Source organism: Gorilla gorilla, chromosome 7 (assembly GCF_029281585.2).
Source record: "Gorilla gorilla gorilla isolate KB3781 chromosome 7, NHGRI_mGorGor1-v2.1_pri, whole genome shotgun sequence".
Taxonomy (NCBI): Eukaryota; Metazoa; Chordata; class Mammalia; order Primates; family Hominidae; genus Gorilla; species Gorilla gorilla.
The window spans coordinates 72,114,155-72,140,060 of NC_073231.2; the positions used below are offsets into that span (position 1 = coordinate 72,114,155).

At 42.3% G+C, this 25,906-nt stretch overlaps 1 long non-coding RNA gene across 1 annotated transcript in view; it reads right to left on the minus strand.

Moving 5' to 3' along the window:
* LOC109027885 (uncharacterized) overlaps positions 1-25,906 on the minus strand; it is a 153,192-nt gene that overhangs the window by 2,445 nt on the left and 124,841 nt on the right. Inside the window, exon 3 of the long non-coding RNA XR_002006969.4 lies at positions 580-642. This is a non-coding gene — a long non-coding RNA (uncharacterized lncRNA). The remainder of the gene's footprint in view (positions 1-579; positions 643-25,906) is intronic.

The window sequence follows — 25,906 nt, forward strand, 5'->3', positions numbered from 1 at the left end:
TGTATTCAGGCTGGTTAACAGGCAGCTGTGATCGCTCTTAAGACTGAGGTCCTAGGAGAGTCTGGGAGTGAACTCACTTCCTAGTGGCAATGAGGGAAGACACCTAGTCATCCTGAGCTCTCTACCTGGGCCATGCCTTACCCAGGCTGCTGGCCCACACTCTACCACACGATGTCTTATTTTCGGAGCACACTGAAGTTCAACTTCCTCCTCTCCATGACTCTACACAGATTGTGACTTCTGCTTCATGGGGGAGTGCAGCATGAGGATTTCTGCTTCACCCGTGAGTCTGAAAGCTTTCCACACCCAAGCAAGCCCTGGATGGGGTTCATTTCAGTTTCTGGTCAAAATATGGGGGCCGTTATACTCAACTACCCAGGACGAGGTGCTGGAAGAAAAATTCTCCAGATTGTAAAGTTTAATGTCGAAATATCAAGTCAGGCATTTCTTTTCTTTGCGATCATGCAACAGATCCAAAAGCAAGAGAGTAAACTTCTCATTTCTATGCAAATCAGTTTTCCAAGGGAAAGAAAAAGAATGATGAATGGAAGATCAGGGAAGCTCAGGGAGTTATTTTACCTCCTGCACTTGATCCATCTGCAAAGTGACACATGGCATCCACTTCCTCAGGAGAAGACAAACCTACAGAGAACACTGAAGTCTCACTTTCCTATGACTAATGTTTACGATGCAAGAACATTTGATCAAAGTAGGCCTACCCAAGAGCTGGAGTAGGCGCTTACCCATAGCTCCCAACATGGCCCTACGGAAATCACAGGTGGCTTCAGGTGAGCCCCAGACACCTGGAGCTCCTTATGACTAGTGTGGCAGGTAAGCCTTTGATAAATCCCAGCTCTAAAACCTTGGCAAGGGCCACTTGGCTTTCCAACATTCTTTTGTGTGTCAAAGCTCCAGCCTGATGCTTCCAAAGGCGCATGCTCCACAGGATTTGTGGCAATTCTCATGGCTGAGCACTTTGCAGCACATTGGCAAGGAGGTGCTCTTCCCCTCCCAAATATGCAGGCCAGAGCATGTGAGCGACAGCTGCCTGGCCTGCCCTCCTTAGCCTGGCAGAGCGGGAAGCCTTGCTCAGGCAGCTCCCCATGGCTGGAAGGCCCTCCCTCCCTCCCAGTTCCTCTTCTACACTGGTGAGATGCATGGGCCTTTATTGCTCTTCTACAAATATAGGGAAACCGAGGCTATCATCTGCTATGTCCCCAATACTCATCTCTCACATCACACTGGAGGGCAGCATCTCAGCCTCTCTGAGATTACAGACTCTGGTCTCCTACTTGGGATGACGATGTTGATTCTAGAGGAGCAAGTAAGTAATTTTCCGTCAGTACGTTAGGTATTTAGAGCAGTATCAAGTGTTCAGCTATTCTTTGTATCATGCTTAATATTATTAGTGCAACATGTCTTAAAAGCATTTTCTCCGATACTGTTTTGGTTCCCTTTGACACTTACCCCACTTTTATGCTGTTTTTCGTAGAAAGGCTTAGCTAATTCTTATGTTTGGCCAGTTTAAATCATCTAACTTCCTTTTTATCAGATCTCCTTAAAAGCCATAGCGATTTAACGAAATTTGTTGAAATATATCAACCACCCTGTGAAATAGATACTGCAGAGTTGTCATGGCCCCGCATGTGTCCCTGGTGCAGGTGTGGGTATGTATGTGTGATGATTTTGTTTGTTTTCATGGGATGTTTTGTTTCCAGCTGAGGGGCGGGGCATGAAGGGGTAAACCATCAGGATTGTTTTCCAGCAGTCACTTGTTCTAGAATGGGAACCTGTTCCTGTGAAAGATTCCAAGCTTCACCTCCTATTACCATAAATGGATTATATATTCTTTCTATAGACAGAACAATTAAAGCAAACTACAGGACTCACTGGAGTGGAGGAGATCTGGGAACCCTGCGTATAGCATGGGAACTGAGCAAGCCAGCTTTTCACAGTGATTGATGCTGCAGGTTTAACAGTGCCAAGGAGGGCTGGGCCCAGTCTCCTCCTGAATTCATTAGCTGTGTTTGTTTTATACATAGACTACCTGTGTCTTTTTGGCAGGGGATCATAAAGCCAAGTGACAGCAACTGCTCTGCCCAGCCGTTGCTTCTGCAGCCAAGGTCAGAGGCGATTCTGCCAACAGCATAACTGCTGGAGTCCCAAACCTTCCTAACAGGCCAGCAGCCCAACAAGAACCCACACTGAACACCCAGCGGCACCCATGCCACCACAGACAAGTGCGTCCCACCCCACTTGGGAAATCCAATTTTGTAAATACAAGTAGCCCACCAAAAGAAAAAGTTAGGGAGAAAGCTATTTCTCTTTTTTAAAAAAAGAAAACTGGGTACCTGTTTTGCTTAAATTTGACTGCATGCCACACCTGCACAGATGAGCCTGCGCAGGCCTGCTGCAGAGCAGTGACAAGGTGGCACAGGCTGGAGGAGGGGCCGCCCCACCCCAGCGCACAGGGCTTGCCCCACACACACGCAATCCTGGCCCCAGATTACATCTGCAATGGGACTGACCAGGTCTGGGTCAAAGTCTCTGCTCCAGAGACAGGGCTCCCCTTTCTATCTCCTCCAGCAGATCATTATTGGAGTTCATCCACTTTGAACACTATCTATTCATCACCCTACACTTCCTGCACACCAAGCACCTGGGGCATTTTTACTCCCAACACTCACGACCATCCTAATTCATAATCAAGTAGCAAATGTCTTACAAGGAAGCAGAACAGAAAGAAGTGGGTACTGAAAGAACTACCTTGTGTTCATTTCACTTGAATAATTAGACAACCTCCTAGCAAATCTTAAAGTAGTCCAGAGACTCAAAGATTTAATGTATAGCGTATTCTTTTCCTATCTACATTCATTCATTGAGTAATTACTCAGTAATCACTCTGTGCCAACACTCAGTCAAAATTCTACATTTTTCTTTTTTGAGACAGGATCTCACTCTGTAGTCCAGGCTAGAGTGCATCATAGCTTGATCACAGCTCACTGCAGCCTCAGCCTCCTGGGCTCAAGCCATCCTCCTGTCTCAGCCTCACCAGTAGTTGAGACGACAGGTGCATGCCAGCACACCCAGCTAATTTTTTAATTTTTTTGTAGAGATGATGTCTCATTATGTTGCCCAGGTGAGATATTTTTTGTATTGGCCTCATGATTAATTTTACCTGTGTTAAGTGGCTTAAATCTGAATTACACATTATCATGATGATAGACGATAATAATTTTAGATACATTACCAAATATATATACATGATATTTTACAAGAACTTACAGGAGTCAGTCCTTACACTCATGGAATTTGCAGTCTATGTTTAATATAATTCTATGTTCACTGAATATAGAATCAATATATAACCCCTGATATGTACTATTGGTAATTGGGTTAATGATTTGTCTCATTATTGCATTATTGTCAATGTATAATCCCCAATATTACCATTAGTAATTAGCTCAATGAGTTGTCTCATTATTGCAGTTTTGTCAATATTAATCCTCAATATGAACTATTAGTAATTAGGTCAATGAGTTGTCTTATTATTGCAATATGTATACTTATGTTGATACAGTAAGAGTCACCAGAAGCAATATGAGTTTCTAAGGTAATTCCATGAAAAAATGCACACAACATATCTTGTTGGGATCCATTGTGAATATTTCAGCAAAAAAAAAGTTACAATTTTTTAAAAGTTTTTTCTCATTTTAATTGTTGAGCCATTCAGCAAACTCAGCTCAGTAATCACAGCATTAGTGGAAAATATATATTTGTCAAAGAACAATAGCATGCTGGAACTAGCTCATAATGGCTTACCAAAAAAAATCGATTAAACCATCAGAAATTATGTGAGCTTTTTGTTAAACTCTGCCATTATTAAATGTCAAATTATGTAGACCTATAACTGAATGACTTATATTAAATGCAAAGTTAGTAAGAACTCAAAAATCACTACTTTGTCCATATTTTACTCCACTTTAGCATGTTCTAGATCTCTGGTATCTGTGTGGTGGAAGCACAGCCTAACAGCAAGCTACTGCACATCTCGTTCCAGCTCTGAGCTCGTGATGTCTCATTCGTATCATGAAATCAGCCATGGTGGGAGTGTTTATACCACTGGAATCGGCAAATGCCACAGATCAGACCTTTATTTATAGCTTCATGCATTACTTAGACCTGTGAAAGTGAAGAATAAAATGTGTATAATGCAGATTAAACCTAAAAGTGTGTTGTGTAGGTAGCTGTTACATTGTGAAATAGCACAGCAATTGAGAGAATATTCTTCCTCTGTTCAGAACCCATTATCCAATTCAGCAAATAAATAGCTCACATCATTGAAGAGCAAGTGACATTCCAACACACATCTTCATTGTTTCCTTTTCACCTTACTTGTTAGTATTATTATGAAAATATCAACCAACATTCATGTCGAAGTCATATCTGCACATCAGCTGCAACACTAGGTTGGCTACAGAAACAAGATTTCAGCAAAATCAACGAAAGCATTCTGTGAGGATAAAACAGAATTTATGATAAAGCATATGTTTTATCATCATATATGCTATGATTGTTTGCAACTTGTGCACAGTACATCTTTATACATAGATGATGGTTAATAAAATTATGTGCATATATATGAATACATTTTTTCCTGAAGATCTGGTTGTTATACATTTACCAGCACACCACTGGCTACCTGTCCTTTTCAGTTTTTCTCTATGTATGAAAATTCTAGCCAATCTAAAGGAGATCTATTTGCCTAAATATTTCTCCTCAGGAAACAGTAAGGGATATTTTGTGTTTGCAGAAAAAACACTGCCAATGAAGAAATGAATTTCTTCGGTGATATTTACCAAAAGATAATTTACCAAAATGCAGGGACTATATTGAAAACTGTTTTAGATCTCACTATTCAGTAGTATTGCTTATCAGAAAATATTGTTCACATATGTCCATTTAAATTATATTCTTGGGCCGGGCATGGTGGCTCACACCTGTAATCACAGCACTTTGGGAGGTTGAGGCAGGTGGATCACCTGAGGTCAGGAGTTCAAGACCAGTCTGGCCAACATGGTGAAACCCTGTCTCTACTAAAAATACAAAAATTAGCCAGGCCTGGTGGCACATGCCTCTAATCCCAGCTATTCTGGGGCAGGGCGGTGGGTGCAGCTGAGGCAGGAGAATTGCTTGAACCTGGGTGACGGAGGTTGCAGCGAGCTGAGATCATGCCACTGCACTCTAGCCTAGGCAACAGAGGGAGACTCCGTCTCAAAAATAAATAAATAAAATAAAATAAAATAAATTCTACTATTATCTAAACAGTTACTGATCTTATATATCTCATCATTTCAATTGTTTAAATAAGGATTTTTTTCTCCTAAAATTTCAGTGTAATTTTTAAAAATTATACATATATGTATAAATACACCTACATATACTGTACTCTTTCAGCAGAGAGAGCGCAGGGATGTTCCAACACACTTAGCGTCTGCTTCTTCCCAGGAGCTCAGACCGCAGGGTCAGCCCAGTGGAGCAGGGAAGGGTTCAAGGTCCCACTGCCAGCTCTAGCACAATCCCACAGGAGCATTGCCCAAGAAAGCCCAAAGCATGTCCCCAAAACAGAGACAAGGCTGCAGTGAGGGGTCTCCTTGAGGACTCATTGAGTTGAAGCCATACCAGTTGAGGAAATATTCAAAAGCCAAAGGATCAACCGAATTGAAATCTTGAGCAAAGAAAGCCTTCTCAGGGCACGCCTCTCGGGACTAATTAGGAACCTGAAGTTCTAGCTTGGGGGTTGTTTCTTTTTGCACCTGGGAAAGCACTTGGCCATGGGAGGGCCCAGAATCATTTAGCACATGAATGAATGAATGATATGTGGAGGCTGCCCCCAGGGTTAGCATAGTTGCTTGAAGGCTTTATGTTTGGAAGACACATGGTATGGAAATTTTCTTATGGCACCAAGTTTAAAAGCTCTGTGGCAACCCTTCCAATAGAAGTAGACAGACTCCAGCCTTTGTGCCCACTCAGCCCACCCGTGTTTGTGTAAACTGACTTTTGCCGGAACATAGCAGGGCTGGTGCATTTATGTGTGTTGCTTTTGCACTGCAACAGCAGCGTTGAGTAATTCTGACAGAGACTGGATGGCCTACAGAGCCTAAGTATTTACTCTCTGGCCCTTTAGAGAAAAAGTTTGTGGATCCCTGCCTTGAAGGAATTAATACAACAGGCAGAAATCTTCTGACGTTTTTCTCTTTCACATGGTTTCACAGGGACAATGAGTGATTGAAAGATAATTCACCAGTCCAGCTAAGGTTTACTGAATGCCTACTATATATGTCATTGAGAATAAGTATCTCCCCTGCCTCCAGCCACCCAGGAGGCCTGGTTGGAGAGACAGAGACATGGATGTCTACAATAAACAACACTCCACATCGGATCTGGGAGTAGGCATTAACTAGAAGGATCCATGCGCTCCCAGGTGGTGGCCAGTGCAGGGGCTGCCCAGAGAGGGGGTCTCAGGCTTCACGGGGCAGACAGCTACCCCTCAGGTCTCTGCTTCTTTGATGCCACTGGGGTCCTGCCATCTCAGAACAGAGGGGAGGGACCAACAATGACTCCCACGATCCTCTGCTGCAGGAAGAGGTCAGGTGCTAGCACAGACGACCACATGCCTGCTTTCTCATTTTGACCAGTGACCCTCGTTCTTACCCCCTTCCCCCAGGCTGGGAGGAGTGAGTGCTCCCTGCACTGCAAGGTTCACCAGGTACTGACAAGCACACCACCCAGTCCTTGCAGGAACCTCTGCAGCAAGTCCTGCTGTTTTCTCTTGTTGCTGCAAGGAGAGTAGGCACAGAGCTGTAAGGCTAGACAGCATCCCTGGGAACAGGTGGGGGCCAGGACTGAGTCTATCTGACTCCAAAGCCAAGCTATTGGGAATTCTGCTGGCGTCTGAAGCCCAGGGGAGGAGGGAGTTTCCAGGAGTAGGAGTAAGGAGTGGCGGATGCAGTGAAATGTAGTGAAGTGGAGGAGAGCAGTCAACAGACCAGTGTGGAGCCATGCTGGCCTCACTGATGACCGCAGGTGTGGGAGAGACCACTCATCTTCTGCCTACCCCACAATGCTGCCTTCAACTAGGTGGTTTTGGACAGGAGGATTTTATGGGCTGTTTGTCTTATTCTTTGTGTCAAGGTCAGTCTTAATGGGAAAGGGCGTCATAAATGGGCAGCCAGCATGAATGAGGTCTGTATGTTCAGATAATAACTAAGAAAGGAATAGTCACTCAAAGTTATTCAAAGACCATATTTGTAGGGCAACTGAGTGTCTGTGTGCTTATTTAGAACTCCCATTCCTTAATTAGGGAACCAAGTGGACGGGGTGCAAGACTCTATCACTTAGTGATTGCTCAACCTTGAACAAGTGTCACCTCCTCTTAGAAGCTCTGTTTCTTAATATACACAGTAGGGATAATGAGGCCTAATTCCCAGGCTGGTTGTGATCATAAAATGAGGTCATGCTTGTAAATTAACTCTGTATGGTGCTTGGTTATCAATAATGCTGTTGTTCCCATCGTTAGTTATTAGGACTGATACGATTAGTATTACTGAGATTACTAAGGGTTTATTATACCAAGAAATCAAGATAGAAAGGTGGCTATGTCCCAGCAGTTGGCAGAGTAGTAGGCAGCAGGAGGGTGTCCTGGCAGCACAGTCTCTCCTGTGTTTCTGCTTTACTGATTCTCCCCTCTGGCCACACATGTTTCTGCCTGGCTACAAACCCCGCCACTGGGCCACCATCCACAGCTCCCCATCTAGAAGCCGCCGCACGGGATGGCGGCTGCATCCCCACCAACTGCCTCTACATCCCCACCTACTACCCCCACTACACTCACCTCTCCTGTGCATCTATCTGCACAAACGTTCTTATGGGTAGCACTGGCTCAACAGCACACATTTGCTTAACCATGGAGCTGCAGGTGTGCGCATTTCCAGTAAGGTGCTAAGCTCCATGAGGGCACAGAGGATAGATATGGTGGCCCCTTCTGTGTAGCCATCTCAAACGGACAGATGAAGCCTGAACTCCAGGAGAAAGCCTCAGGTAGTAAAGGGAGAGGGCTGATTTTCATTCCAGCCCAACCAGCTCCCTGCTCCATGAGGACCATCACGTCACTTTTCTTTCAGTTCACTAGCCTATGCAATGTGAAAGACTAGCCAACTCGGTACATTTGTATTTCTTCCATTTGTTTATCATGTATCGAAAGGGAAGGATAGTAATATTAATCACAAGTGTATTCACCAGAGTAAATTCCAAGGAGTGTTTGAAGCTGCCCAGGGGAAAAGTGCTCTGTAACTAACATCTATGATGATACTATCTACAGATGAAGATGAATGCTTTGCACACATCCTACATGCCCTTTTGTGGAACTTGCAAACACCACCTCCAAGAAAGGCAAATTGTGAATATTAGGATTTTTATTTTATATGCACATACTAAGCCCTTCCTGCAAGAGAATATGGGTCATGTATTAGTCCATTTTCACTCTTCTGATAAAGACATACCCACGACTGGGTAATTTATAAAGAAAAAGATGTTTAATGGACTCACAGTTCCATGTGGCTGAGGAGGCCTCACAATCATGGAGGAAGGTGAAAGGCATGTCTTACATGGTGGCAGACAAGAGAGAATGAGAACCAAGTGAAAGAGGATTCCCCTTACAAAACCATCAGATCTTGTGAGACTTATTTACTACCATAAGAACATTATGGGGAAACCACTTCCATGATTCAATGATCTCCCACTGGGTTCCTCCCATAACACATGGGAATTAAGGGAGCTATAATTCAAGATAAGATTTGGGTGGGGACAGAGTCAAACCATATCAGGTCAGTAAAGGTAAATGAATTACTTGCATCCAACCATCTGTAACTGGCAACATTGAATATGCATATTATATAAAAAACTTGAAGCCCAGATTATGTTAACTCATTTCAATTAATATCTTCAAAATATCAAGAAACTGAATCTGGATTCCTACTGGCCATGAGACCTTGTTTAAGCCTTTATCTTCTCTAAGCCTTAATTTGTCTACATGAAAAATGGGTTAATATCTATGCCATAGAAATTTTATGAGAAACAAATTTGGTTTTGTAAATGAGAGGCATTTAGCTTCCTCTCTACTCAGGCATAGTTCACTATTAATTTGCATATATTTGTTTTGTGGTAATATATCTGAAAATGTTGAAATTCCAATGAAATACAGTCATCACATAGCAGTAACTGGACATAGATACAAAAAAGCAGGCCAACATTTTTATTTTCAAATGTAAAATTCCTTCTGTGGTTTGAATCTGGGGATTTAGAGAACTTTTAAGATCTCTGTGAAATATTCCTCAAAATTGTTTGTGAGTGTAGCAGTTACTCTTGGTTGTCTCCATTTCAATTTCTTCTCAGAAGGCAGAATGCATATTTAGTTTAAATGTCAACCACTATGGGTAAGCTTACCCTTTCCCCAAGTCTAGGTGTGAGTGGTGATTGGTCTAAGCCAGTGATAATGGTAATATTCACCTTGCCAATGGATTCTCTAGGTAAGTGATCCATTTCTGGGCAATATAATGTAAAAGGAGACTTTCTGGGGTGCTTCTAAGAAATGTTTTTGTACTCCTAAGGAGACCCTGGGATATATAGCCCATTTTTTGCCTTTGGACATCCTTGGTCTGGATGTGATACCTGAAAGGGCTGCAAACATCTTGTTCTCAGAGATGAGAATGGGTTGACACAGAAGGTAGAGGGAAGGATGAACTAAACCTGGTTTTTAAGACACCCATGAGTGTTGAATCAACCGATCTGAAACCTGTCTTATTTCTGGACTTCTTTTTCTGAGATGCTAAATGTCTTTATTGTTAGAGTTTTCTCTTATTTGCAACTCAATAAATCTTTACTAATTTTTGTCTGTATGTCAAAGATGTGAAAATCACTGGCCCAAGCTACTCTAAAAATGTATGTTGCATCTAGAAAAATTTCCTGTGAGACAAAGTGCTATCACCACTTGCAGCCTGAAGGATTAAGTCAGCCTGATCTCTTACACATAGAAAATGATATTATCCACTGCTTGAGGGGCACAGCAGCTGGTGATTGCAAACCAGGGACAGGGGAGCATGCCAGGAAGCTGTGCATTCTTTCATATGTGATTGCTGAGAAGTATTCTAGGCAGAATGTGTTTCCATCCCTTTCCCTTATCTTTAACTCCATCTGAGTGTACTTCTCTAAATTAATACAGTTCCCAATAAGGAAGGAATGGGAAGATGAGGTCAAGAAAACGATCCTGCTAGAAACACTTGCTCAGTGCAGATGTGCAGTAACTCCACCAGGATGACCTCCCCAAGTCAGAATCCGTCAAGAAAAGAACACTGAGGTGCACCATCATGTTTAATGATGACATCTGAGGACGATGACTTCATGTGACTCATAAACTCAGTTAATTATGTTATTCTATTTCTAAAATATAGTGGAGAATTTGTCAGGAAAGCTCTAGTATCATATCAGAGGCTAGAGGTTCAAAAGTTCAGGCAAAATCAAAAAGGTACTTTTCTTTAATAATAAAAAAGATCATGTCAAGACAGATTCAAAAAACATCAAGAAACACGTCTTAATGTCAAGAAACATGTCTTGATGTCAAGAAACATCTATTAGTATAAAAGAACTTTGAGGAATATAACGAATGTAGTGATGCGGGATGAAAAAAACATTTGCATGCTCCAGAGATGCAGGAGAAATTGAAGATGCTTCATCCACATAAAATATGACCCTTTGAGTCCTGCCAAGGTCAATGAGACCCAGAGCAATCGGCTCAATATAAAATTGGATTTGTACATTTTTCTTACTTGCGCTAGTTCCTCCCTTCTTGTATATCTGCCACTTTTTTATTTCTCTACCATCCCTGCAACTTCACCTCCTTAGCCCATATTTTATAACTGTCCCAGAAGATAGATGCCACACATGTTGCAAAACAGATGAGAGACAGCAGTGAAGTGGCGGTGACCCTTGTTTTCTGGACTAGCTTGTTTTCTGAATCTCAGTTCCTTTAGTTAAAATCTTGTCTTTGTTTCTGTACGGCTTTGCGTTCAGTGGCGGCGGGATGGGGCAGATACACCTTAGTTCAAATCATGAGTCATTTAGTTACGAACAAGTCAAATGCTCCATCGCCACTCCGTACCTGCTTTTCCATATTCCCCTTCCCTCAGAGTCTTTTGCAAGCTGTCATCTTTCCACAGGTAATATGCTTGCACCCAAGAAAGTTCAATGGCAGGTTACAGAATATATGGTTTTGACTAAAGTTTAAAATTATAGGTTCAGGGTTGAGAAAGTAAAATCTGTCTTTTAGTGAATTAATAGACTTAAAATTCTACTGGCAAATATTAAGATGGTTTAAGCTCCAAACCATCTCTTGAAACTATAATTATAATTGCTCCCTAGATATGCAATTGAAAATACCGTACAACTTTCAGAAATACTGATGCTTTTTTAAAAAAAAAATCTTATGCTGTCATGGAAACACGAATAATGAGATTTTTTAATCTTTTAATACAAAATAAAGCAGAGTTTCTAATCAAAAACGAATGAGAAACAAATTTTAGTTTCTGATGACCAAAATTACAACAGAAATATCTGTAAAAAAATAAAACCAAACTATTATGGTATTAGGAAGAGAATGTTAAAGTTTAAATTTCATAAATATTCTCATCATATTCATATTTATTTACCTTCATTTATAATTTTCTGAAAAGCAAAGTATTTTTTTCCCGAAAACTTTCCATTCTATGGTTTTTCTCTTTCTCTAGGGGTCACTTATTTACACTGTGGAAAAATCTTAGGAACATCTGTTCAAGGACTTTGGCTTTTAGAGAAGCATGAAATGGAGGAAGCAAAACTAACACACTTGTGCCTAAAACCTCTCCACTCATTTTAACTTCAGGTCACTGATTAGCAAAGAAAATAGCTGCATCTATTCACAGACTTCAACAAGAAATAAATTATGTAAAATAATTGAGCCTAAACGAAAAAATATTTGTATTAAACAGTGAGCTTTTCTCCACCTCCATTGCACTCTTCATAAATCACTCCTGAGAAACATGGACTGGGTGTCCTATCGTTTTCCCATTTCCTTAGTTAGACAGCATATGAACTCCCTGAGAATAAATACCAAGAGACAGCTGTACAGTCTCAATTTAACTGTAGGCCAAGTAATTACAGTAATACCTTGGATTTTTATATCTTCTAGTCTCCTGAGGACACAAAGCCCATTCACATATATTACCACATCGACTCCCAAGGAGTACCCACTTCCATAACACATCCCACTGTAGTTGGAAAAGTGGCTTCCATATAAGCTTAAGAAACCTGCAGAGCCTCAGAAATGAGACTGGGCTCCACTTAACTCACGTTTTCTTCTAGAACAATCTAGAACCAGAAGATTAAGAGGGGTCTGTGGATGTGACCCACTGACCTTACACAAGGGGTCACCTGCATTTTTATGTCTTAAAATTGGAGAAGGAGGTGGCCTATGACTCTACCTAGTGGCTTTACACCAGAGGTCATTGGCAGGCTTCTTAGAACAGTTCCATTCTATTATTCCTTAGAGCATCCATCCCTGAGAACTATGAGTTTGTTTTTCTCAACAATTTTCAACAAATTTGAATATTAATTCTAAATTCTGAGCTATTTATACACTCACGATTGTAATCAGCCACATACTTCCTGTGCAGGAGGCCAATCCCCTGCGGTCAAATGCTTTGTAAACTGATGGCAGAAGTGCTTCCTGAGAACGCTGGGGGTGCATGAGAAGGCGCCTCGGGCGGAGCGCAGTAGAGCCACTCACCGGGCAGCGGGGCAGCCGCACAGTCTGGGCACGTGCCCTAGGCTACATCCTTTTAGCTGCCTTTGAGATTGAGGGATCAACACAAAACGTTAAAGGAGCTCATAAAACGAAGACTGATCCACAATGGAAGGGTCAGGAAAGGCCCAAAGGAAGCAGCGTCCCATTTGCGACGTGGTGGACTAAAGAGCCTGCTAAGAAAAGACCGGAAGGAGCTGTAGAGACGACGGGAAAGCCTGTCTTAACATAGCAGCGCAAGGCGCCTGACCCCGAGCCCAGCTGTGCCTCCCTCAGGCACATGCAAACCGGCACCACCCACAGCCTCTCTTTAATTTGACACTCCTAGCTCTTCTCTAGGAGGCCTCACCTCCCTCCCCTAATGGAATAGATTTTTCCTTTACACCAAAAAACAATCACCTCCTTGACTCAAGAACACAGTGTTTACACAACCAGTGTAATTTCTTTTCATTGGTGACTTTTGGCCCTGGGGTTATATTTCTCATACGCACAATGTTTTGAATGTGACGTTTTAAACCTAACTTCGCCCTTTTCTTCCAAAGCTACATTAATATAGTAGGAGGCTTAACAGACAATCCAGGCAGAAATGTCTGCAAGTTCACTGCCAGTGCCACAAAAATGTGAATTGTTTTCCTCTGCATATGGGGATTTAATGTTATTGCAGGGTTTCACATTTTTATGAGCACTTAAAATGTTGGATCTGATTGGGATCTAGGCTCACATTAACTCATTTCAAATTATTGAAATACCCATTTTCTAGCTAAAATAAAATGGTTACTAAATCAGAACTATGATGAGCATGGGCATGAAGGAAGAGTACGTTTCTGGATATCTTAAGAAATAATCACGAAATTACCACAGAAAACTAAGTAATCAAAATAAACATATTTAAGTGGGCTCAAAATAACCTGGTTGTATAATATCAAGTAACACTAACGAGGTCACATGGTTCAATGGAAGGAAGGACATCACTTTTTCTGCCACTTTTATCCTATTACCTAGAGGAACGAGTGGTTTTAGAAACCGTAAAGCCCACCCCAGTTGCCTTAGTCATAGAGATTTTGTACTGACCAAGATGAGAGTAACTTTCTGATCCTGTGATATGCTCAGATACATGCATCTTGAAGTCTTGCAAAGAAACTATATTTTTCCCAGGAGGTCTCCTCATTTGGGGGTTCACAATGAAAGTGGTTACATGTGTGTTTCTCTAGCTCTCCCTCTATACCCAACCTCTAGTGTCCACACAGGTCCAGGGCCCAAAGAAACTGAGCCCCTGTGTGTTGGGACATTACGTTATGATCGCTGTGTGTTTTTAAAAGTTAGGTAACTTTATACTCAGATTCTCTATAGCATGAAAACATTAATGAATCAAAAAATCTGTTTAGGAAAAATAGAATTTTAATCTTTTTTGGCATCAAGGATACCTACAGTTTTACTGATTAATAAATTATAGATGATAAAATTTTATACAAAGCAAATACGATTTTTATAAGCACCACCTTGTTTTAACTCTGGGATTTAAGGATTTTTTTTTCTTTTGCTCCATCTACCTCTTGTCCTTCCATTAAGTATCCTGCCTATAGCAAGCTTCTTAATCTTCACATCAGAATTCCTCCAACAGAATCACCAAACCAAACCTCCAAATCATAAATCCATTTTCATATTCAATTTTTTGTTTGATCTATATTGACATTTGCAAGATAAAATCAAGTCTAACTTGACCATACTTTCTAAACATTCAAGAAGAAAAAAGAAGTACTCCACCTAAAAAATGGAAACAGGTAACAACCTGTGTCTTCAGTCATCAACGTCAGGGAGCCAAGATGCCAGGACTTTGTTGGGTGAGAAAATGGGAATGAACCTAGGATCAGTCTTGAGGCAGAAACTCCCATTCCTTCCAGGCTGAGGGAGAATCTGAAGAGGGAAGCAGGCTTGGTGGGTTTTTCTTCTATGTGGGGACTTAAGCCAGTTGAAAGATTTTCTAAAAGCTTTGAGGTATAAATAACATGTGCGTCCAGCACCTCTGCCACTTTTACCAATTTTGATAAATAGTTTTTATAGATTTTATACCAGTTTGCCATGAAGCAGGTTAAATTACAAGATTAGGTCAATCAGAATTTCAGAGAAGCAGCTAAAAGCGCAGGCAGTCAGCCAGCAAGAAAGCAAGCTAATTAACTTGTTTCTCATTTCTTCACTTTTGCTACTCACAGAACTGTAAAACATGTAGGTAGGAGGATCGGCATGGGAAAATATACTCTACTATTCTAGAAAGATCAAGAAATGCTTACTTTATAAAGTATACTAATATCTAAGATGTTAATTTACTTTTCTCATTGTGCAGATGACAATGGTTAATAATTTGTATTACGCAAAACTTTAGAAGACTAAGTAGATTCCAACATCCGTAAGTAGAAAACATGATGCATTTGAGAAGGCAAAGAGGCTATTGACTCAGAAAAAAAGTAAATTATACAGAATTGTCCTATCCAGTGAATATTATCCTAAGATGCAACCTGTCAGATGGACAAAGACATGCAAAGCAACTGACAGTATTCAACCTAAGTCCAAAAATGGGAAGCCTCTCAGGAAGGTTTCCTAGCTTGAGTAAGTACATTAGTAATTTAATGGTCATAAACAGCATTGTGAAACAAAGTTTAAGATAGACAAAAGCTTAATGATGAGGATACTATGTATTTGTATTAATTTTATACAATTTTAGTGCTGATCCCTCTTACAGGTTCCAACTAGCACAGACCCCAGGATTGCAACCACATAATGAAAAGTTGATGGTGTATCTTTTCCTAAACATTCCATATCCATCACATCTTGAATGGCACTGGCTTATGCAATTTTTTCTCCAATGTTGAGCTGTTTCATTATCTTTTTGTGTTCACAACTTAATACCTTGCGTTAAAGAAAGGTTTTAAAAATAAAATATTATGAGATGTTAAAGTTGTGGATTTTTGTTCGTTTGTGTTTGTTTTAAGGCAAAGTCTTATTATGTCACCTAGGATGGAGTGCAGTGGCACGATTATACCTCACTGCAGCCTCAACCTCCTGGGCTCAAGCAATCTTCTAGTCTCCGTCTACTAAGTGCCTGGGACTGCAAGCACATGCCACCACACACAGCTAATTTTTTTATTTTTTGTAGAGATGAGGGTCTCACTATGTTGCCCACGCTGGTCTCAAACTCCTGGCCTCAAGCAATCCTCCTGCCTTAGCCTTGAAAAGTGCTGGGATTACAGGTGTGAGCCACTGTGCTCATCTGAATTTGTGGAGTTTTAAAAAATATTTTAAGGTGGTTACCTCGTCAGTTTTGGTCTCAATTTTTTAAATGTGGGGAAAACAATAATTCGTTTTCACAGCATCCCTCAGACAAGCTCAAATCATTGGAAAGCCACACATTAGTCATCTGAGTATGTCCATCTTGAACCTGACCAGCGCTGTGGTAGGAAAAGAGCCTTGAAGGGAAATATTTACCACAAGCCATTTCCGATTTCATTGTTAGTTGCCAAGGGCTGCCTCCTGGCCACTGGCCATTTGACGATGAGGAGAAATCAACAAAGGGCACATCATTTTTGTTTCTGTTCTGGGCTAGGAGCGCTTCCAGCCTGACAGTGGAGGAGTGGCACTGTGGGAGGCATTTTACTCTATTTCTGTAGAAAACAACACCAAGGGAAGGAAGCACGCCGGTCAGATCAGCTTCCCTTCCCGGCCAACAGGTACTTGGCAGTACTCCAAGTTGTAGGATTTTTGTAAGAAATATGTACTTTTCCATTTTTACTAACGTAACAATGATTATGTCTTCAAACTACCAAATAGTTATGATCTCCTGTGTGATCCTAATGTCAGAAAGCAATATTTGCTCTTTTGGAGAAAATATTTAGCCAAAACTGCCCTAAAATTCTAGTACCGAAAGGGCCTTGGCAGGATCAAACTATTGCAAATCTTGTTTCTGATTTTCAAGGTTAAAGCATCCACAGGACTTGTTACATGATCCATTTCAAACTTTGATTGGTTCTTCTATCTCTTTAATCTGTTTTCTATAAAATGCTACATTATTTTGTCATCCAAATATTTGAAAACAAATGTAGCCTATTCTTCTTTAGGTTAAAACAGTCACATTAGCTCAACTTATGTCCAATTCCAATATTCAAATAAATTACCTTACAATTTTCTTTTATCATCTTTTCCAGTTTTTACATATAACTCCTAAAACTTGAAGATTAATATTGGAATCCTGTGGTAGAAAGGGCCTAAAACTGTGACACAGAGGTCTGGTAGTAAAGCACTTACCGGAGGCAAATCCATACATGGTTCTCCATCGCTGGACATATGGCCTTCAAGGGTTGTGAGCACTTTCCCCGGAATCACACTTTACAAAGTTCCCACACTTTGTAGGGAACATAGAGGCCTTCCATGTAGAGAAATATACATATTTAGTTATGGTGTTACAAAGAGGCAGTCTTCAAAAAGAAAGAGGATTTCAGGTCTTATAATACGTTAGAATCAACTAGTGATTACAAATTGCATTCCTTATTTAACAAACCTTGTTAAGCTCCCTGCTCTTCTATGGAAGGTGTGCAGGCCCCCACGTCCCAAGGTCAAGGTGGGTCCGTTGTACTTGAAAGCCTGAGGGTCACCCCCTCCAGCAGCCTAATCCTAACCAGCGCGAGATGATTACTCATGGCCATCCACAGATGTGCAGCTACTAAAACTTTACCCAGTGATGAACTGCCGGCCTATCCCCAACTTTGTTGTTTACCGTGAGAAGAAAAAAAGCAATAAAAAATAGTCTTAAGTGGATCTCCCACACTATTGATAGCCTGAGGCGCTGGGGAACTTTAGGATTAAAGGCTCATTCTTCCAGCATGGTAGAAAAAGAAACAAATAGTAGCTAGAGTAAAGTACTGTCGTTTTAATCAACATCTTCAGTACAAGAAAAAAAAATCAGTTCAGGAACTATTTGAAGACGATGTTAATCTTTTGGCTCATGAAAGGAAATATGTGTTCTGTGACTGCTCTGCTGAGAAGGGTGTGTGTGTTATGTTAATATGGTAGAAAAGTATTGCTGCAAAGAGCTAATATAAATTTGCAAGACTTAAGCTTGAAATAATAGATTTCAGATGTCCCTCAAAGAAAAATTCATTAAGAATGAGAAACAAATTTTTCAAGCCATTATTAATTACAAAACAAATGTAGTAACGGTGCTTTCTGTGTGTGTGACCCAAATCAACACGGTGTTTGTAGGTTTTGCACACAATTAGATGTCTTTGCATGCCAGGCCTACAACCCTGTGGGAGAAAACCGCAGGTGAGTTGTGAAGACCCAAGACTCTGAGACCCTGGGCCCAGCCTGGGCCGCGTGCTGCCACCCTCTTGCTTCGTCTGCCTGCTGCGCTCATTTGTAAGTAATCGTCCAAATGATTTTATGTTTCTTGCTGGCTATAGTTCCTTAAAATGATGCTGAGAAGTGAAGATGAGAGTGAAGATGGTAAAGGAAGCTTCTGGAATAGGAGGGGGCAAGCCCAGAGGAAGAGGTGGAAGGGCAGGTATGCCACCTGAAAACCCCACGGATCCTTCACTTGTCTCCAGACAAAACGAAAACGTACAATTCATCAGCAACGCATAGCCGCAGAAAGTACTGCGCCTGATCAGATAAGAGGCGTGTTTTGGCTGGGTGCGGTGGCTCAGGCCTGTAATCCCAGCACTTTGGGAGGCCGAGGCAGGTGGATCACCTGAGGTCAGGAGTTCCAGACCAGCCTGGCCAACATAGAGAAACCACGTCTCTACAAAAAATACAAAAATTAGCCAGGTGTGGTGGTGGGTGCCTGTAGTCCCAACTACTTGGGAGGCTGAGACAGGAGAATCACTTGAACCCAGGAGGTGGAGGTTGCAGTGAGCTGAGATCGCACCACTGCCCTCCAGCCAGGGCAACAAGAGTGATACTCCATCACACACACACACACAAAAAAACAGAAGCATGTTTCAAGGTATTCAATTTTCTTTAAAAATATTCCAATCTATTATACCCCACCCCAAAAGGGAACTTTGAATTTTACTCCTGATTTATTTTGGATTCAGCATGGTTTCTATGCCGCCCCAGCCCCAGCCCTCACTATGCCACTGAGGGAAAAGTGTGTCTGTAATGAAAGCAGTGTCTTCAGCCCTCATCCTGTACTTCCTCAGATCTCACCTGAAGCCAAAGCATCCAAGGGCAAGGCTGGAAACCCAAGCTTACTATGTTTAACCCACACAGTTTGGCTTTTGTCTCTTACTTTTTTATACCGTGGACTCAGCTAGGATTCAAGTGTCCATTTTAACAGCAAATATCTTCTTTCTTAGTGATTTAAATCAGTTGACTATACCTTGCTTAAATCCAGTTTCTCACAAAATAGAATAAACAGCAAATGGTTTTATGATTATAGCAAATGATTCTTAGAAATTTTCCCTTTGATAAATATTGTTTCTACCTATGTAGACATAATATGGCGATTTGGAGAGTGACATTAGCTTAGGATCAAATAGGATTCCATGACTGAGAACAGAAGGAAGATTCTATCTTTCTTTTCTTTTTTCTTTTCTTTTCTTTTCTTTTCCTTTCTTTCATGGAGTTTTACTTTTGTTGCCCAGGCTGGAGTGCAGTGACATGATCTCGGCTCACTGCAACCTCCACCTCCAAGGTTCAAGCTATTCTCCTGCCTCACCCTCCCAAGTAGCTGGGATTTCAGGTGCCCGCCACCATGCCCAGCTATCTTTTTGTATTTTTAGTAGAGACAGGGTTTCACCATATTGGCCAGACTGGTCTCAAACTCCTGACCTCAGGTGATCCGCCTGCCTCAGCCTCCCAAAGTGCTGGGATTACAGGCATGGGACACTATGCCCGGACAAAGGAAGATGTTTTCTTAAGTTTCACACTGGCACTTGACCTCTTATGAATTCACGGAGTCTCGGGTCCCAAATAAATTGTTTGGCTCTTTTCCAAGGCTTTGTTAAGACTTCTGAAGTATTATCTTAAGAATCTTCCATCTCTAAAAAAAAAATTAAACAAATAAATAAATAAAAATTAGCTAGGAATGGTGGTGCATGACTGTGGTCCCAACTACTCAGGTCACTGAGAGGGGAGGATGGCTTGAGCGCAGGAGGTTGAAGCTGCAGAGAGCTATGATCACACCATTGCACTCCAGCCTAAGCAACAGAGCAAGATCATCTCTAAAAAAAAAATTTTTTTTTTCACTTAACAATTCAGGATATCTCTGGCAACACAATGCATGTCAGTCTATTACAAAAGGAAAATGTGTAGCTGTTACAGGGATGTAACAACAGCGGGGATAATGTAATGATAAAAGGGGGGTGTTGCTAGCACTAGATAAGATGACATTGCAGGGGAAAGCTTGCCTCCAGCCTCCACTTCCCGCAAGGTCCAGACAGTTTCTGTATAGTCACAGCCATCCGTGTACCATCTGGAGAACAAGGTGAGCCCTTCTCTCACAGATCACGGGATGTGGCCACTCGCTGGAGACTGATGCTCATCGCTCTGATTGGTCTTCGGTTTAGGTTAACGCTTATCATAGAAAGAGCATCTGTTGATTTAAATTCCACACATGCTGCTATCACAAAATGAGGGGAAAAATGTTTCTCTCAAAAGTCATGTTAGCCAAGATGGTTTGCGTATTAATTCTGGAACTCTCTACACCTATTTTAACTGTCTGCAAGTAACCCTGTGCCCAACTTGCTAATCAATTTTTTGGACTGTTAGCTTTATAGACCAAAGATAAAGTACAGTGCCTTCTTTGGAGACCTGGATAGCCTTGGTGGATTTCCCTTAAAATGGCTGGACGACCTTAAGGGAAGTGCATATGTAAAATGCTTGGCTGTCAGGTATTAGCATGATTGTCCTTGCATTTTCCTAACCCGACTGCATGTCCAGTGATATCTGGCCCTTGGCGTTGTGGTTCACAGGAGCCACTTTTAACAACTGGAAGGTGTCTTATGCAAACCAAGCTCTAGCTCGAAACAGAGGTCAATGAAATCAGTGGATACCTCTTGTCTGGCTTCTCCTTTCCAATAACCGAGGAGGCCTTACCCTGCCATACAAGCTCCAGAGTCAGCTCTTTCCTCCCCTAGTTGGTGCAACTAGGGGACCAGAGGCACAAAGATAGAAGCAGCACAGCATGGGAACACCAGCAGAGACCTGCAGGAGGTCACGGATGCAGGCCTGGTTCCCAGGCGGAGCCTGGGATGCCAAGCTGTAGCCTGGAATTTTTACAGCTGAGTTTTAAACCCCTGACACTGAGAGTTTATAATGGAAATGCTGCCAGACCTTTAACTATAGCGACGCCACTATAATATTTATAAGTACCTCATACTCTTTCCAAACACATGTGCTCATTACTGATGTCTCTGCTTCTGCCTCACTTCTGGGGGAAACTCTCTGTATAAACAAAACAGATTGGCTTGCTTATGCTTTCAAACGCTAATTGCTCTCTGTCTCTATCTGCTAGAAGAAAGCCAGCCCCAGGCCAAACGATGCAGCCAGTCCGCTGAGCTTTGTGTAGCTGCGGTACCCATAATGCAGACTTCCTTTCTCACTCTCCCCACTGGAGTTAGTCAATCTGCACATCCTTTAGTATTTTCTTCTAATTATTCCCTTCAGTTATGCACCTGAGGGAGGCCTGGCTGGCGGATTGGAGACAACCCGTGAACCCACTACATCTGACAGTTTCTGACCATTAGGCACGCTCTAAGTAAACAGGGGACAAGGGGCTGCACATCAGTGAAAGGCCACTTGGAGTGCTGACAGCTTATCTGGTCCAACATAAGTAGGATTCCAGGGAAACTGATTGCTTAATAGTGATGAGGAATGACAAGGATTTCCTAACTCTTCGACGAACCCCACAGCAATTGTATGTCTAGAAACAAAGTCATGCTGAGCCACTGAGCTATGAGACACACACATGGCCTGCAGGTGAAAAGGAGACAAAGGAGATGCATCCCCCTCTGAACTGATGGTCTGGGAAGCCAGCTCCTCATCGCCACTCAGGTCACCAGATGCCCACCTCTGCAGGGTGGAATGCAGAGCAGCACTGTGGATACTCACGCTGCCACCAGCTTTGGTGCCCAGCCCTCAGAATATTCCTGGAGCTAAATACAGACTCTCCTGTGGTCTAATGCCCTCAGACGTTCAACCACAAGTGAATCAGGAATGGGAAGTAAAGATGTGTAGACAGTAATTTCAGTGCTGAATTCCAAGGTCATGAAAAGAAGCAAATGAGGAATGTACCTTCAGCCGATTCATCGGGCCCCTGGGCACCCCAGGGATACAGCCGGTGTGTAGCCAAGGCTATGGGAGCATCATCACACACACCCATGCCAGACCAGGCCACATGGCAAGATGATGCTTTCAGGCTGTGCCAGATAGCAGAACTGCAGCTTACATTCACCAGTTAAGTGCTGTTGGGGTTTCAGATGAGAAACCCAATGTGGATGGTTTCTCTTGACAAGCCACAGACACATGGAACTACAAGAACACACAGGAATTAACTTATTCAGGGGACATCCTTCCAGAGTAAGCTATCCAAGCAGATGATATGCAGTGAACTGAGGTGAAAGGGCTCCCTAACAGTACCAGTGCTATTATACACAGAAGACACCATCCAGCATGTTGACCAGCTGAGCACCTGACAGGAAGTAAGTTAAGTAAGTGATGGGAGGTAAGAACTTAGGCATCTTGAGTGAAGAGACGTTGCATGTATGGTGTCTGGGGCATTTTGCCCTTGAAGTAAAGCAGCAGGGCTTTGGGGACCAGCCAACAAAAAGTTGCAAATAATACTGGTCACTCAGTAGTGATGTCTGCACACTGACACTGCTGGAGAACTATGTGGCCAGTGGCCCCATTATCAAATGAGAGGAAATTGTCTTGAGGGATGATCAGACCATTAATATCAATATCACATTGGTGTTTTTAGTGTTGAATAAATGGAATTAGCTGGGCTGGCATTTCAGTATTAGGCTACAGACAGAGATAACTATTCAACAATATCACCTACTCAAGATTGCTCACAGAACCACATGTATCCATTCTATATCACTGACCCTTTCTTCCTGGAAATCTCTGGCATTATCAGAACCATGAACTAATTCAGTTACTATTATTTGTTGAGCAATTACTGGGTCTCATATATAAGAGCACTCTTAATGAGAACAAAATGTGCCTTTGCCACTGAATGGAAAGGCAATAATACAGTAATTTGATAGAGAGCCTCCTACAGAAAATGTAACATGGAGAGAACACTTATAAATATGTCTGGTCACAAGGAAAGATCATACCTTCCTTGAAGATATGATCCACACAAGAAATGTGTGAAGAAACATCAATTTCTTCTCTTTATTTCTACTTGGAGGCAACAAATGTATAAAGGAACTCAGGCAATCACTCACCTTCCAGGAAAACCACCAAGACCTCCTGAGTGGAGTCTGACCTCTCGATTTCAGAGCCCCAGTGACACCACGCTGAGGAGGGGGTTAGGGGCCTGTGGACACTCACGTTAGCCTGGAGTATGTGGGGTGGGGTATTTGTGGGGGTCAGGCCCTGCCACAAATGTGGTAGCTGTGTTTGCATGCTGGAGCCTCCACACCTGCCCTGGGACAGAGCTGTCCCTACAGTCCCCACAAAGTCTAATTTAAGCTCTGTGTTTTGCAACTAGTCTATATTTGAATAGTTGATTTCAGATAACCCCTGAAAACAGGAAGCAAATGCTATAATTTTAAAGAACTATTTGGCAATCAACCTATGAAGAATAACAATCCTAGATTTTTAAGTGTGGGAAGAAATATCCTCAGAAATTTAATGTTAAAACTTTTCTATTTCTTCCTGCAGTTTGTCAGCATTTACTGTGGCAGACATAGGAGAAAGAGTAAAGATTTAAAGTTGCCTAAGCAAATAAATAATTGAAAGAGTCCATAGTCCCTCTTCTCAAGAAAGGCAACACAATGAGGAATCACTTTATTCCAATCTCAAAACCTTTTCAAATAAGGAAAACAGAAGGGAGCATTTTGCAAAGACAGAATCTAGAGCTAATGTAATCATCATGTTGAATATGAAAGAAAAAAACATTAAAATAAAGGAGAACACGTTAGTGTCTTTCCCTTGAAAACACTGCCATCATGGCAGAGAAATCATGAAGTGCAGAGGCTGCATTTACAGGGAGCCTGACTTCCAGCAAGGGAGCCTCCTGAGTGAGACAAGACCACCTGCTCCAAGCAGGAGCTCACCCTTCAGGCCACACCTGTCCAGTGGTGTCCAACAGCACAGCAGCTCAGGGTGAGGAAAGCCAGACAGGTGAACTCAAGAAATAATGTTCAAGTGTGTAGGTACCAAATTCAAACATGTTACATAAACTCTATTAATATCTGAGCTAAACAAATAATGAGCTGGTGGAAATCTAGCCGACACACTTGTGAACTTCTCCTCCTTCCCATACCACACATGAAATGTGCGTTACCTGCCCCAGCCCAAAGGCCTCGCCTCCAGAAGGAGCTACTGATGTACTTGGGCAGCCTCCCCTGCTGTGCAGTCTTCAGACCTGACACCTGACACCTGGCCTCAGTCGTGCCGAGGAACACAGGCACACGCACAACCACGTGGTGATGCAGGGGGGCATTTGAGGAGTCACTGCCTGGAGAGACTGCTGCCCTCTCTTTGTTTCTAAAAAGAAACGTGCTATCCTGAAATCTCTCTCTGGGGAATTACATCAAGTCGGCTGAGGAGCAGAACTGAGTAATGAGGAGCCCCAGATGCAAAATTTGAATAGAATCCTTTTCTGAACATAGATGGTGATATGATAAGCATATACTAAAAACATTTCCACTTAACTTCAAGCTTCGCTAAGACCTCTTCCCCCACTTCTGATCGAATGACACACTTCAATCCAGCAGTCAGGTGCCAGCCTTCGCAAGACTTGCTAACATTGAGATAAACTTCACAAAAGATGCATCTCCCTCCCTGTAAAAGTTGAAAGAGGAATTATCCTAGGTGGGTGTGGTGGCCCATGCCTCTAATCGCAAGTACTGGGGAGGCTGAGGTGGGAAAATTACTTTACGCCAGGAGTTCAAGGCTGTAGTGAGCTATGATCACACCACTACATGCCAGCCTGGGCATCTCTTAAAAAAAAAAAAAAGATTATGCTAAAGATGGAAAGGAGTTACTCAGAAGAGTGAGCCTCTCCCCTGCCTCTCCTTCTCTTCAGCACTCTTAGAAGGACTCTTCCAGCTCACAGCAGAGCCAAGGTTCTTCTAGTGGCCATGTAGCTGCATGAAGAAACAGCCCCAAAACAACTCTCTTAAACAAATAAACACTCCAGTGCTTGCACTTTATGTTCCCAATCTCTGCCACCATTAATCACATTCAGAGTTTGTCTTTAAGAGCCTGCAGTGAAGGAGTGAGAGGTGGGAGGAAAGGAAGGAAAATAAACTCCTGAGCCCAGTTAGATCCGAGAGGCACAGGGAAGATGGAAACCCGCCTCGCCTGCCAAAAGGGACTTCTGGATGCCGGTGAGAGGTGCCCACGATGGAAACAAGGGGACGGTTTCAAACAGAAACCAACAGAGAGCCCGGAGACAGCACTGTCATTTCAGCATCACCCGAACGTCAGTAGGAAACCCAGGATGGAGCTGACAGCGCCTCATCCACATACGTATATGGCTACTGTTGAGGAAAAAACTCTGGGAAACACAAACGTGAGTTGGTTAAGGCCGCGTCCAAAGAGACACGAATCTTGACTTCAGGGATGCAAGAATGAGGAGGAGGTCTCATGCCCAGGCCGCCCCAGCCTTACATCGCCTGCTTATCAAGTCTGAATCGGATGGGGAGAAGAGTCTGTTGTTCCGTCGTCTCCCCCAGCTGGGAGCGGAACAAGGAGTCAACAAAAACCCTTCAGCTTTTTATCTGCTGTTTGTGATCATTTCCTTTCCATTTTTCAAAACTCCAAACTCCCTTCAGACCCTAAATAACTTCA